General features: G+C 36.5%; 1 protein-coding gene across 14 annotated transcripts in view; it reads right to left on the bottom strand.

Moving 5' to 3' along the window:
* The window catches only part of LOC143255075 (phosphatidylinositol 4-phosphate 5-kinase type-1 alpha-like), a 92,622-nt gene that overhangs the window by 79,501 nt on the left and 742 nt on the right, over positions 1–12,379 (bottom strand). The gene's annotated exons all lie outside the window — the stretch shown is intronic.

The following is a 12,379-nucleotide window of genomic DNA, read 5'->3' as shown; positions in this document are numbered from 1 at the left end:
GATCTAGGTTTGAGTGTGTGTATAATTTTTTTCAACAGTTTTTGGAGGAAATTTGTTGATGTTGATGAAGTGTTGTTTTATTTTGCTGATTTTACTGTTAATTTTATCAGGTGCACATAGCTTTGTAGCTGTGTTTATTTGGTTTCTTAATATGTTGAATTTTTGTTTTGTTTCATGTGCTGAGTCCTAGGAAATGTATAGTCCAGTATTGAAGATTTTTCTGTGGATTTCTATTTTGAATTGTGTATTGGTTCTTGTGACCTTGAGATTGAGAAATGCAATTTGGTTAGTTTTTTCTGTCACAGGTGAACTTAATGTAGGGAGGTACAGAATTAATGTAGTTGAAAAAACTAAGTGTGTGCTCTCTAGATGTGAATCCAGCAATTGTATCATCAACATACCTGTACCAGTATAGTGGTGGGTATAGGGCTGAATTGATTGCTTGTGATTCAATCTGTTTCATAAAAATGTTGACTGGAACTGATGACATGGGATTCCCCATACTTAAACCATTATTTTGTAGGTACTTTTGGCCATTAAACATAAAATTATTTTTGGTGGTTGCAAATTCTGTAAGGGTTGCTAACGAGCTGCTGGGGATGTGTATAAATGGGTTGGGGTCTTGGATATAAAGTTCTAAAACTATCTTGCAGGCTTCAGTTGTTGGCACTTCAGTGAAGAGGGAGATTACATCAAAACTGACCATTAATATGCTTTATGATTTTGTTGATTAAGAATATATTTAAAGTTAAAAGGGTCCTTGAAAAAGGAGAAGCTGATGTAACATATTTAGAAAATGCCCATGCTATCTATTTACCAAAGTTGTAGTTAAATGATTCATAGGTCAACATTATAGGTCATAGTGGACAATCAGATTTGTGAGGCGTGGGAGTGCTGTATAGTTGTGGTGTGTACGAGTAGGTACTGCGTAGATAAGAGTAAAGGTTTACTGGGAATGAGATGGGTTTTTCATTTGTAGTAATATTTTATTTAATTGGTTTTCATGTGTTTTTGTTGGATTTGTAGGTATTGGTTTACATTTGTTTGTATCTGATAACATGTTGTTCATTTTTTTAATGTATTTGTATTCATTATAACTAAATCATTGCCTTTACCTGCTATTAGAATTTTGTTGTCTTGTTTCAGATTGTTTATAGAATTAACATCTGTTTTTGGGTGAAGTTGTTTTTAGTTTTCTTTTCTGTGAAATTATCTTGATAGTTTTGTGTGAAAATTCTTTTAAAAGGTTCTTTATGATACTGTTTGGTTCTGGAGAAATAGATGTTTTTAGATTGATCTGTAATCAATCTGTGGTAGACAAGCGACACAATAGACATAAATCACTACTGTAACACTACAATATATATTATTTATGTTCTAGAAGAGTGACTCATTAAACATGTTATCACTGGAACATAACAATAAATTATATTTATGCATCAGAGGAGTGACACATTAAACATGTCACTACTGGAACACAACAATATACTGTATTTATATTGTAGAATGGTGACTCGTTAGACACAAGTAACTACACTACTAGAACAAAACAATAACTTTATTTATGTAGTAAAAGAGTGACTCATTAGACACAAGTCACAACTGGAACACAACAATATACTGTATTTATGTTGTAGAAGAGTGACTCACTAGACCCAAGTCATAACTGGAACACCATATACTTTATTTATGAAGTAGAAGAGTGACTCATTAGAAATGTATTTATGTAGTAGATTGGTTGGTTGGTTTGTTGTTTTATGGTACAAAGTAACTAGGCTATCTGCACCAAACACCTGGTAAAAAGTTAAAATTAAAATTAGGAAAACTTATAAAAGGAAATTAAGGTAAAACTAATTTTAAAAATAGAAATAGCATAAAACCAATTTTTATATCTAGTGTACAGGGGTAAGAGGAAAACTACAGCAATACAAGTTTTAAAGGACTTTCTGTTGCACAATTGTAATTATTATAACTTGCCAGGAAGACTAACAGGAAAGTTCAAAAACCACTGTTACCCAGCTGAAGTTGCCCTTTTCCAGCCCTGATTCCAAGTTATTTAACATTTTGGCTATTTTCAGAAAGTAATAAAAGTTTTAAAAGACGAGTAGCAAAATTTTAATTATAACTCACCAGGATGACTAACAGGTAGTTCAAACAGCAATGTTAATCACCTAAGTGGGCCTTTCCAGCCCTGATTTTGAGTTACTTGACATTATGTTTCTAATTTTAAATCAAACTAGGTGTACTTTAATTCTTGAAAGGGAATCACATTAAAAAAGGTCTACTGTCTAATTTAAAAAATATAAATAGCATTAAAAAGATTAATGGCCTTTAAAAACTAAAAACATTTCCAAGGTGGACAGTGTCACAATCACCAATAACACTCTCTAACGTTGTGGTTAAACCTTGGGACAGAACATGTTTAAAATGATGCTGTAGTTTAGAGTCATAATGATGGTAACACAGTAAAATGCATTGTATTGTGACCTAAGTGTTACACAAATAACACACTGGTGCATCAGTCCCAGATAAAGGAAAATGATGAGTTAAAAAACTGGAAACCAATGTGTAGTCTAGTTAGAACAACTTCCTCTTTCAGATCCTTACAGTAACAAAACAGCCAAAGTCCAAGAGGGATTTATTTCGAAAAGCTTGTTTTCAGGTTGTTCAATCCAAGTTGACTCCAAACTAGCACGGAGCCAAGCTTTGAATACAAGACCATAGTCCATGTATGGAACAGACACAGCAGTGATAGTGCCAGAGCAGATAGATTTAGTTTCAGTTTTGACTAGTTTGTTCCCAAGAATACTAACATGGCCTAGTATCCAGAAAAACAGGATAGAAGTACATGTTAAAGAGAAATGGGCCAGTTGGTTTTGAATATCGGTGAGAACATGGTGTGAACTAATGTGAAGCGATTCCAGGGTCAATAGAGAGCTAGGTGAGTCAGTATAAATAGTGCAGTTTGAGTACTGCTTAACTTCTATATCTAGGGCAAGAGAAATGGTGTGCAATTCAGCAGTGAAAACAGAAGCTGTAGAGGGGATTCTGCACGCAACCATCGAACCTCAACAAACCATGGCAGAGCCCACACAGTCATCTGTATAAATAGGAATGGAAGGATGGTTCAAAAGATGTTCAGCAAATAACAGACAATATTTCCAATCAGGAATATCTGTTTTCCTTAGATGACTTAAAGATAGGTCACATTTGGAGACTGTATCAGAAGAAATGGTGGGATAGGCTGATCAGTGGATACAATGTTATCTCAGGACAGACACAATTCATTCAACTGCACCTGGATATGAAGGCCAAAAGGAGCAATGGCAGATAATCTGTTGTGAAAAAGTATGGCCCACCAAGGAAGGAAAACACAAATCCAAGTGGGATGCTTTAGTAAGGAATGAAATTTTGAAGCATATAGTAGAGATAGTTGCAAACGGCGGAGATGCAAAGAAGGTTCACGAAACTGTACGCATAAGCTCTCAACTGGGGAAGTGTGGAAAGCCCCAGTGCAGAGCCATAGACCAGTGATTCACACGCAAATTTCAACTGAATAAGAGCACAAAATATCTTTAGCAAAGAACATCGATCCACTCCCCAAGTGGTGGAAGAGAAGACACGCAGGATGGTCAGTGCTCTCGTACATTTGAACAGCAGCTGTTTGATGTGTGGTATAAAGGTCAGCTTATGATCAAAGATAAGCTCCAAAAACTTTGTCTCAGGTACCACAGGTAGTACAACTTAACCAATACAGAGTTCAGGATCAGGGTGAATACCCTGTTGCAGGCAAAACTGGATGCAAATGGTTTTAGAGAGAAAAGTTATAGCTGTTTGGTGTGGTCAACTTCAGTGAATGATTGAGGGCAGTCTGTAGCTGCTGCTCAATAAACCTCGTGTTTGATGACTGACATGAGATGTGAAATTCATCGATGTAGAGCCCATTTGCAATGTTGAGAGGGAGTTGTTCAGTGATGGCATTAATTTTAATACTAAAAAGTGCAACACTCAAAACACAGCCCTGACAGACTCTAAGTTCTTGTAGAAAATAAAGGGAAAGTGTTCATCTCATCCAAACTTGGAATTGCCTTTGATAAAATTTTTTTTTTTTTTAAATCAGGCAAATGGCCACATAACCTATATACATGGAGGTCTCATAAAATGCCATGCCTCCATGTTGTATCACAAGCCTTCTCAATGTCAAAGAATATTGATACAAGATGTTGTCGTTTAAGAAGGGTTTCTCTGGTTGACACTTCAATTCAAATCACTTCATCCATGGTGGTGCAATGTCATCGGAACTCACACTGGGTGGGCAAGAGTAGGTTGTTTGATTTGAGGAACCAAACAAGACAAGCATAAACCATCCTCTCTAAGGTCTTAAAGAGACAGCTTGTCAAAGCAATTGGATAGAAGTTTCGAGGAATCTTGAAATCCTTCCTGAACTTAGAGAAATGTAGGACAATAGCCTGGTGCCAGGTATCAGGAAAAACATTCTCCTGCCAGATCCAATTAATAACAATCAGAAGACTAGCAAGAGAAACACAAGATAGATAGCACAACATTTCATAGTGTACATCATCAGGTCCAACCGGTGTACTACCAGACCAACAAAGGGCCAAGTACGAGTTCCACCAGAGTAAAGGGATGTTACAGTCATAGAGACAATGAGCTCAAAATGAAAGAGGTGATTGCTCTGTCTGAGTCTTAATGGCTAAGAAAGTGGAGGAAGAAGCAAAAGTACTAGATACACAGCAAAAGCTTTCATCTACAGTATCAGCGATGCTCTGGGTATCAACTACTTCCTGGCCATCAGAGGGCAAGATCGAGAAGGGGACAGAATTATATTGCCCACTGACCTTTCAAGTGATGTCCTATATGACTTTGGAACTGGTGGTAGAATATATGCTGGTCATGAACTTAATCCATGATTCCTTCTGGCTTTAACGTCTTATCCACCAAGCATGTGCATGGGCCTGCTGGAAAGTGATGCACTGCGAAAGTGTGGGATATCTACAAAAAGTATCCCAGGCCCATTTCTGAGCCTTCCATGCCATGTGGCAGGCAAGATTCCACCACAGATAAGAATATTGTGGAACACATGTCAAGGTTCTAGGAATACACTGAGCTGCTGCCAAACAGTCATCTACTGTTGGCTTACAGACAATGGCATGATAAAAAGAGCAGTGAAAGAGAGCCAATTTGCTTGATCCAGCTTCCACCATGGCACACAGGTTGGGTGGCATCAAACATGGCCAGTCTCTCAAAATTATAGGGAAATGATCACCACCTTTTGAATTACTGTCAACCCTACATGAAAAGTGGGAGAATAGTGAAGGAGAGCAAACTGAGAGATCAATAGTAGTAAAGGACTGATGAGGTGCATGAAAATAAGTATAAGAACCAGTATTGAAAAGAGAAAGATTGTGATCAGAGAGCATACGCTCTACAGATCGTCCCTCCCATCAATATCAGCACTTTCCCAGAGGGGATGATGTTCATTAAAGTCCCCAAGGATTAAAAAGGGAGACGGCAACTGTTCAATGAGAGCATGAAGGTCTGATTGATCATATGTCTCTCCAGGTGACAGATAAAGAGAACAAACAGTGATGGTATGACCCAAGGAAACACGGATGGCTACGGCCTCCAAGGGTGTGCCAAGTGGCAAAGACAGGGTGGGTGCATACTGATCAACTAGCATTGCCACCCCTTCCATGTACTCGGCCATCATGCAGCCTGTCATTTCTGTGCAAAGAAAACTGCTGAAAAGTGACTGTATTGGCAGGCTTCAGAAATATTTTCTGTAAGTAAAGACATACAGGATGGCAGGAAGCAAATCAGTGTTTTGATGCCATCCAGATTAGAACGTAAACCTCGACAGTTCCATTCTATCAAGGTGGCCATTTTTATTTATATGTAGGCAAATTGAGTGGAAAACCCTTCTGTTTATGAACCACATCTTTTTATTCACTGTCTTTATTGGACAGAGGTCTGTAGACCTCCATGGATCCTGCCCTGGGTCGATTGGGCAGATCTTTGCTGTTGGAAGAGGATTCCAACAACTGAGAACATGAAGAAATGATCATTTTACATCTTGGGGTGAGAAGATGATGTACCCAAGGGAATGCCTGTACCCAAAACCAAAGGGAGTGGATCTTGGAATTGCTGGAATGTATGTTAAGGACAGAGATGGGTGTTGAAGTTGATTCATCAATTTTTTTAACTATGGAGGTCAAAAGACTTCATTTGGTTTGAGAATGATTATTTTGGAAGCACAGAGAGATCTGTCTGCACTCCCACTGTAGTAGTAAAGTGAAGTGCAGCAGCATATGTCTGAAATGAAGTGGTGGACAGCAACTATCAAGCTTCAGAGAAAGTAATGTTATGAATCTTTTTCAAATGCTACACCTCTTTTTCTTCCAACCATTTAGGGCAAGAACCAAAGGAGGATGGGTGAGAGCTATTGCAGTTGATGCAATGAGGGTCCATTTCACACTCATAGGCATCATGGTCCTTGCCAACGTAATGAGCACAGGTCAAGGAACCATGACATAACGTCTTCAAGTGACCAAACTTCTGATGCTGGAAACATTTGAGAGGGTATGGAATGTATGGTCATACTCTGCAATTAAGATAACCTTTCTTGATGGTGGCAGGTGGACGTGGTGATGTAAATGTCGGAATGAGGATATTGGTCGCATCGTAACTCCATCTTTGCGAGTGGAGATACGCCTCACTGCAGAAACTCCTTGGGTGGAGATACCAGTGAGAATCTATGACTATGGGATGTTCTTCAAATCCCTCTCAACAATAACTCCTCACAATAAATTCAAAGTAGCATGAGGTATAACCTAAATTGATATATCCTCAATCACCTTTGAATGTAAGAGGAGTTCACTCTGTTGAGATGTGGATGTTTCACAACAGCAAAGCTTCTTTATAGACATTGGAAAGCCAGCAAGTTCTTCTAGTCCAGTGGTTCTTAACCTTTTTCAGTGTTTGCACCCCTTTCAAATCAGTAATCATTTCTCGCACCCCCTGGAGAAATATAAAGCATACTCTTATGTAAAAATATAGATTTGCTTTAATTATTCATGGGCATCCTCGCACCCCTTGGGAATCATCTTCGCACCCCTGGTTAAGAACCCCTGTTCTAGTCCCTTCTGAATGAAAAAGGGATACACCCACCATAAAGGTTTATCTGAAAGAGAATGTAGCATAAGAAAATGATGTACAACAGGTGTTTGAGATGTTGATGATTGCTGCTCAGAATCCTCAAGAAGTGGTCATTTACCTATGGACTGTTTTTTTACTACTTCATTTAAGTGTTTATTTGGAAGAGCCATAATAAAAAAAAGGAATATTTTGGTGTCCACAGACCAAAGATGGCCAAATTCCAATATAGTGTTTTATTTGGAAAAGCTTGCAGTTACATTGCTCATTCGAAGTTGACTGCCAAATGGCATGGAGCTGAGCCTTGAATACAGGACCATAGTCCATGTATGGAACAGGCACAGCAGTAATAGTGCCAGATCAAACAGATTTTGCTGCAGCATTAGCAAGCTCATTCCCAAGAATACCAACATGGCCCAGTATCCAGAAAAACTGGATAGAAGTAGATGTTAAAGATAATTGGGCCAGTCAGTTTTGAATATCGGCAAAACAGGATGTGAACTAATGTGAACTGATTCCAGGGTCAGTAGAGAACTAAGTGAGTCAGTATAAATAGTACAGTTTGAATACTGCTTAGTTTCTATGTGATCCAGGACAAGTGAAATGGTGTACAGATCAGCAATGAACACAGAACCTGTATAGGGCATTCTGTGTGCAACCACCAAACCACAACAAACCATGGCTGAGCCCACACAGTCACATGATTTTAACCCATCTGTATAAATAGGAGTGAAAGGATGCTTCAAAATCTGTTTATCAAATAACAGACAATATTTTCAATTGGGTGTATCTGCTTTTCTCAGATGACTTAAAAAATAGGTCACATTTGGGGATTGTAAGAAGCCATGGTGGGATGGGCTGACCAGTGGATACAGAAATGTTATCCAAGGACAGACCAAATTCATCTAACTGCACCTGGATATGAAGACCAAAAGGAGCAATGACAGATCATCTATTCTGTAAAAGTATGGCCCTCTGAGGAAGGAAAACAATCCCAGGTGGGATGCTTTGGTAAGGAATGAAGTTTCAAAGCCAATAGTAAAGAAGACAGTTGCAAATGGCAGAGGTGCAAGGAAGGTTCATCAGAGTCTATGTTTAAGCTCTGAACTGGGGAAGTGCAGAAGAGCACAATATATCTTTAGCAAAGAACATTGATCTGCTTCCCACGTGGTGGAAGAGAGGATACGGATGTTTAGTGTTCTTGTACATTTGACCCGTAGCTGCTTGAAGTGTGCTATAAAGGTCAGCTTATGGTCAAAAAGAAGCATAAAGAATTTTATCTCAGGGACAACAGACAGTACAACTTTGCTGATATGGAGTTCAGGATCAGGGTGAATATCCCATTGGTGGCAAAAGTGCATGCAAATGGTTTTAGAGAGAGAAGTTAAACCCATCTGCTGTGGTAAGAGTAAGTTGTTCAGTGATGGCATTATTCTTTATACTGAAAAGTGTGACACTCAAAATACAACCCTAAGGGACTCCAAGTTCCTGTAGAAGAGAACGGGAAAGTGTTGAAACCACACAAACATGGAATCTCCTGTCCATTAAAAATGTTTAAGAAAAATGGGCAAATGGCCATGTCACCCATATATATGGAGGTCTCGCAAAATGCCATATCTCTAAGTTGTATCATAAGCCTTCTCAATACAACTAATATAGTGTATAAATCCACAGTATACATATATAACATATAACAGCTGATCACTAATCACATGCAAGTTTTTCCAGTGGAGAAGTGTTAGAAGTCTCAATTAGTTGAACAATCTGATTACTGTTCATTAAAGTACAAGCTCAATGTCAGTTACCAACTATATGTTGAAGTACTAGCTCCATGTCAATTACCTTCTATATGATAATACAATTAAAATTATATTTCTTTATTTGGTTATAAACACTGCAGGTGTGAAGGCCTGACTAACCAGACAGAACCAAGTAACAGGTCATGTGGTTGACTCCTCATACACAGGTATATAAATCAACATAATATAATTATCTTATTAAATTATCATTTGTATGACTAAGAACAGCACATGTGGCACATGAACTAAGATACTGTTTACATGGATAACAAACTTCTAAAACAACTAAGAATGCAAATGGATTACTGACAGTAACTCTGAAGTAAGTAAAATCATTAGATCTAAAGCTGGTTGAGTTCATTAATCAAGGTTTCTCTTAATAAATTAGAATACACTGTTCCTCAAACCATAGTGCACACAGTATAAACAACTGGTAGAGTATTGTGATAACTAGTTACCCTGTTTCTAGAGGGTTGCCTGAAATTAGTGATAGTGACAGCCAGTACTAGCAGCTTGAATAGCTTTGCCATAAAATGATATGGTGAGAAAATTTATTATCCATATTTCAATTACTTGGAAAATTGGAATATTCAGACATAAAGGAAACCAGAAACTATTATTCCAATTATTTACACAATAATCAGTTTATGTAGCACTACTTGGTGTAATCACCAGTGACACACTTCATTACAACACTAAAATTAATGATTATTGTTTTTACTTTTCTATGTATATAAATCAAAGTTTCTTAGCATGACCTTGTCCATCTTAACTCAGAAATCTTGCATGAAATACTTCAGTTTCAGAGATTTGAGAAGTCTAATTGTGGAATAAATGAAACATACATTTAGGTAGTGGCCTCACATATTGATAAATGAAGGCCTAAAAATATGTTTACAGTCTAGAATCTACAAGACACTATTGATAATACTATAACACAGGAAGGTACATGGCTAAAAATTAGTACTGGCACAAAAACTGAATTCAAGTGAATACTTTTTTAGTCAATATCCAGTAACCTGTAGTTAATCATTCATGGAGTCTTCCATGATAATCAACAAATAATATTGTAGAGTAATTCATCATTCATGGACATTTCCCATGATAATCAACCAATATCTTTTCCAGTTGTTTGTTGTGCATCAATCAATAAGTTTCTAAGTTTTAAAACAGCAAGTTAGAGCAGTTTTAAGGTTTTTATCCTTTTTTTAAAATTTCATATTAAGAAATATAGGTTATTAAAAACATAGAACTAAAATTATCTATATAAAAATATAAAATAAATAAATAAATAATGCATCTATGTCAAATACCTAGCTACATCAGACATAGGTACACGACTTGTGAGTTACTTGTTTTGACTTTCTTTTTGCCAGAATGGTATCACTTTTGATAAGAAATGTTTGAAATAACTGGACAATATTTTCAACTGGTAAAAACAAATTAGTATGAAGTCCTAGACTTGTGAGGCACAACAAGCTAATACTCAACTGTTGTCTACCCAAGCATATGTTTTCTTTTAAAGTTGGAAGTTAACAAGTAATTTTAAAAACTACATCACCAGCATTTTCCTTACAAAGATTATACAAAAATTCAACAACTTTGATGATGGTGTCCATGACCAAAGTCCAAATAACAGGACACTGTAAGGTCTTATTTAATAAAGCTCAAAAAAGAATAATGGAGGTGAACATAACAGATTGCACCAATAACAGAGAGCTATGGTTGTGAACATAACACATTGCACTGATAGCAAAGAGCTGTGGTTGTGAACATGATCCACTGCACCAATAACAGAGTTATGGTTGTGAACATGAAATAATACTTTTACCGCGAATATGGAAGTAAAAATATTTCTTCAAGTACCTTTCCTGATACAAATTTTGAACCACTGTAAATAAAACCAAAGTAAAATAGAAAATATCATAAATAAAGAACTGAGTGAAACAGAAAAGCACATCAGACACAAGGGCTTGAGTGAAGTAACAGAAAACACATGTGAAAGAAGGGGCCAAATAACATTGGAATACACATTAGAAACAAGGACCTGAGTGAAGTAACAGAAAACACATCTGAAACAAGAGGCTGAGTAAAGCAGAAAAACACAAGAAACAAGGACCTACGTGAGGTAGAAAGACACATTAGACACAAGGGCTCAAAAGCAGTAGAACAACACAAGAGTTAACATAACACTTTTTCATACTATTTATTGAAAAAGTCAATCATTTACTGACTGGAAAACAACCAGATCACTAGCTCTTTGCACAAATTAGTCCATAAATATCAACTAAAATAATCTGTACTTTCAATCTGGATATCATTAATACAGGAAACAAATTTGAACATGGTACATTTCAGAGTAGCAAAAAGTTCAAAATGTCTGGTGTATAGACTCCATACCCACTCAGAATCTGGACAGTCAGTGGTATATATGTGTGTTTGTGTGTACAGTCATTTTATTCCACCTCACAGTTTCTCTATGGTTATGAATAAAAGTAACTTTCTCTGTAAATACAATGCTAGAATTAGAAAATGCACGAAAGTCATCAATGTTGTAATTACACCAATCATAAATAAAAAAATTACACCATCTCCTTTATCTTCCAGAAAGTCAACTCTCTCTCTCTTAAACTATTACAAAATAACTCAGTCCACGAGCTAATCACATAACTTGAACTTTAAAAATATGCATTTCAAGCCTCTAGACCACTAGTTGAACTTTTCTGTGGAATTAGATAATCAATATATTTAGTGTCTTACTCAAATATAAATAAATACAATACATTTATTATGCAGCAACATATTAAATATATGCTGCATTACACAGTGTAATTAAACATTCATACAAAAGGACAAATTCACTTCATAAAGTGACAAATGCAGATAAAATTGAAATTGTCAAAAGTATGACTACAATATATACCTGGCTATCGTGTATGGATTGAAACAGAAACAACTACCTGGCTATCAAACCACTGTTCACAGTAGTATATATGGCCACTGTGTATGTATAAAAACAACTACATATCATTTGCAAAAACAATTTACACTTTATGTACACCATCACTGTGAAACATTACAGATTAGGTAAGCTACATACTAACCAAATATAACCTAACATAACTTAATATGACAAAAAATAAACCTACATGACAAAGAAAATGCTTTGTAAAGAAATCTCTGTCAATCATGTTTCTCTGTGTAATCAGGCAAATGTAAACAACAAGTAATGTTCTTATAATGTTATTCATATAGATAAATTGGAATTCACGTATCTTATCTCACGAGAGAAACATGTAAGTAACATAACAAAAACAGCTGTCAAGGATAGAATCAAATCCTCAACCCTGGCATTGTGAAACTAATTTTTGTCTAATATATCAACAAGCTTGGTTATATGGTGCAAA

The sequence above is a fragment of the Tachypleus tridentatus genome, chromosome 7 (assembly GCF_004210375.1).
Source record: "Tachypleus tridentatus isolate NWPU-2018 chromosome 7, ASM421037v1, whole genome shotgun sequence".
Lineage (NCBI taxonomy): Eukaryota > Metazoa > Arthropoda > Merostomata > Xiphosura > Limulidae > Tachypleus > Tachypleus tridentatus.
Note: the sequence above shows the minus strand (reverse complement) of the source record. Positions and strands in the feature narration are given on the sequence as shown.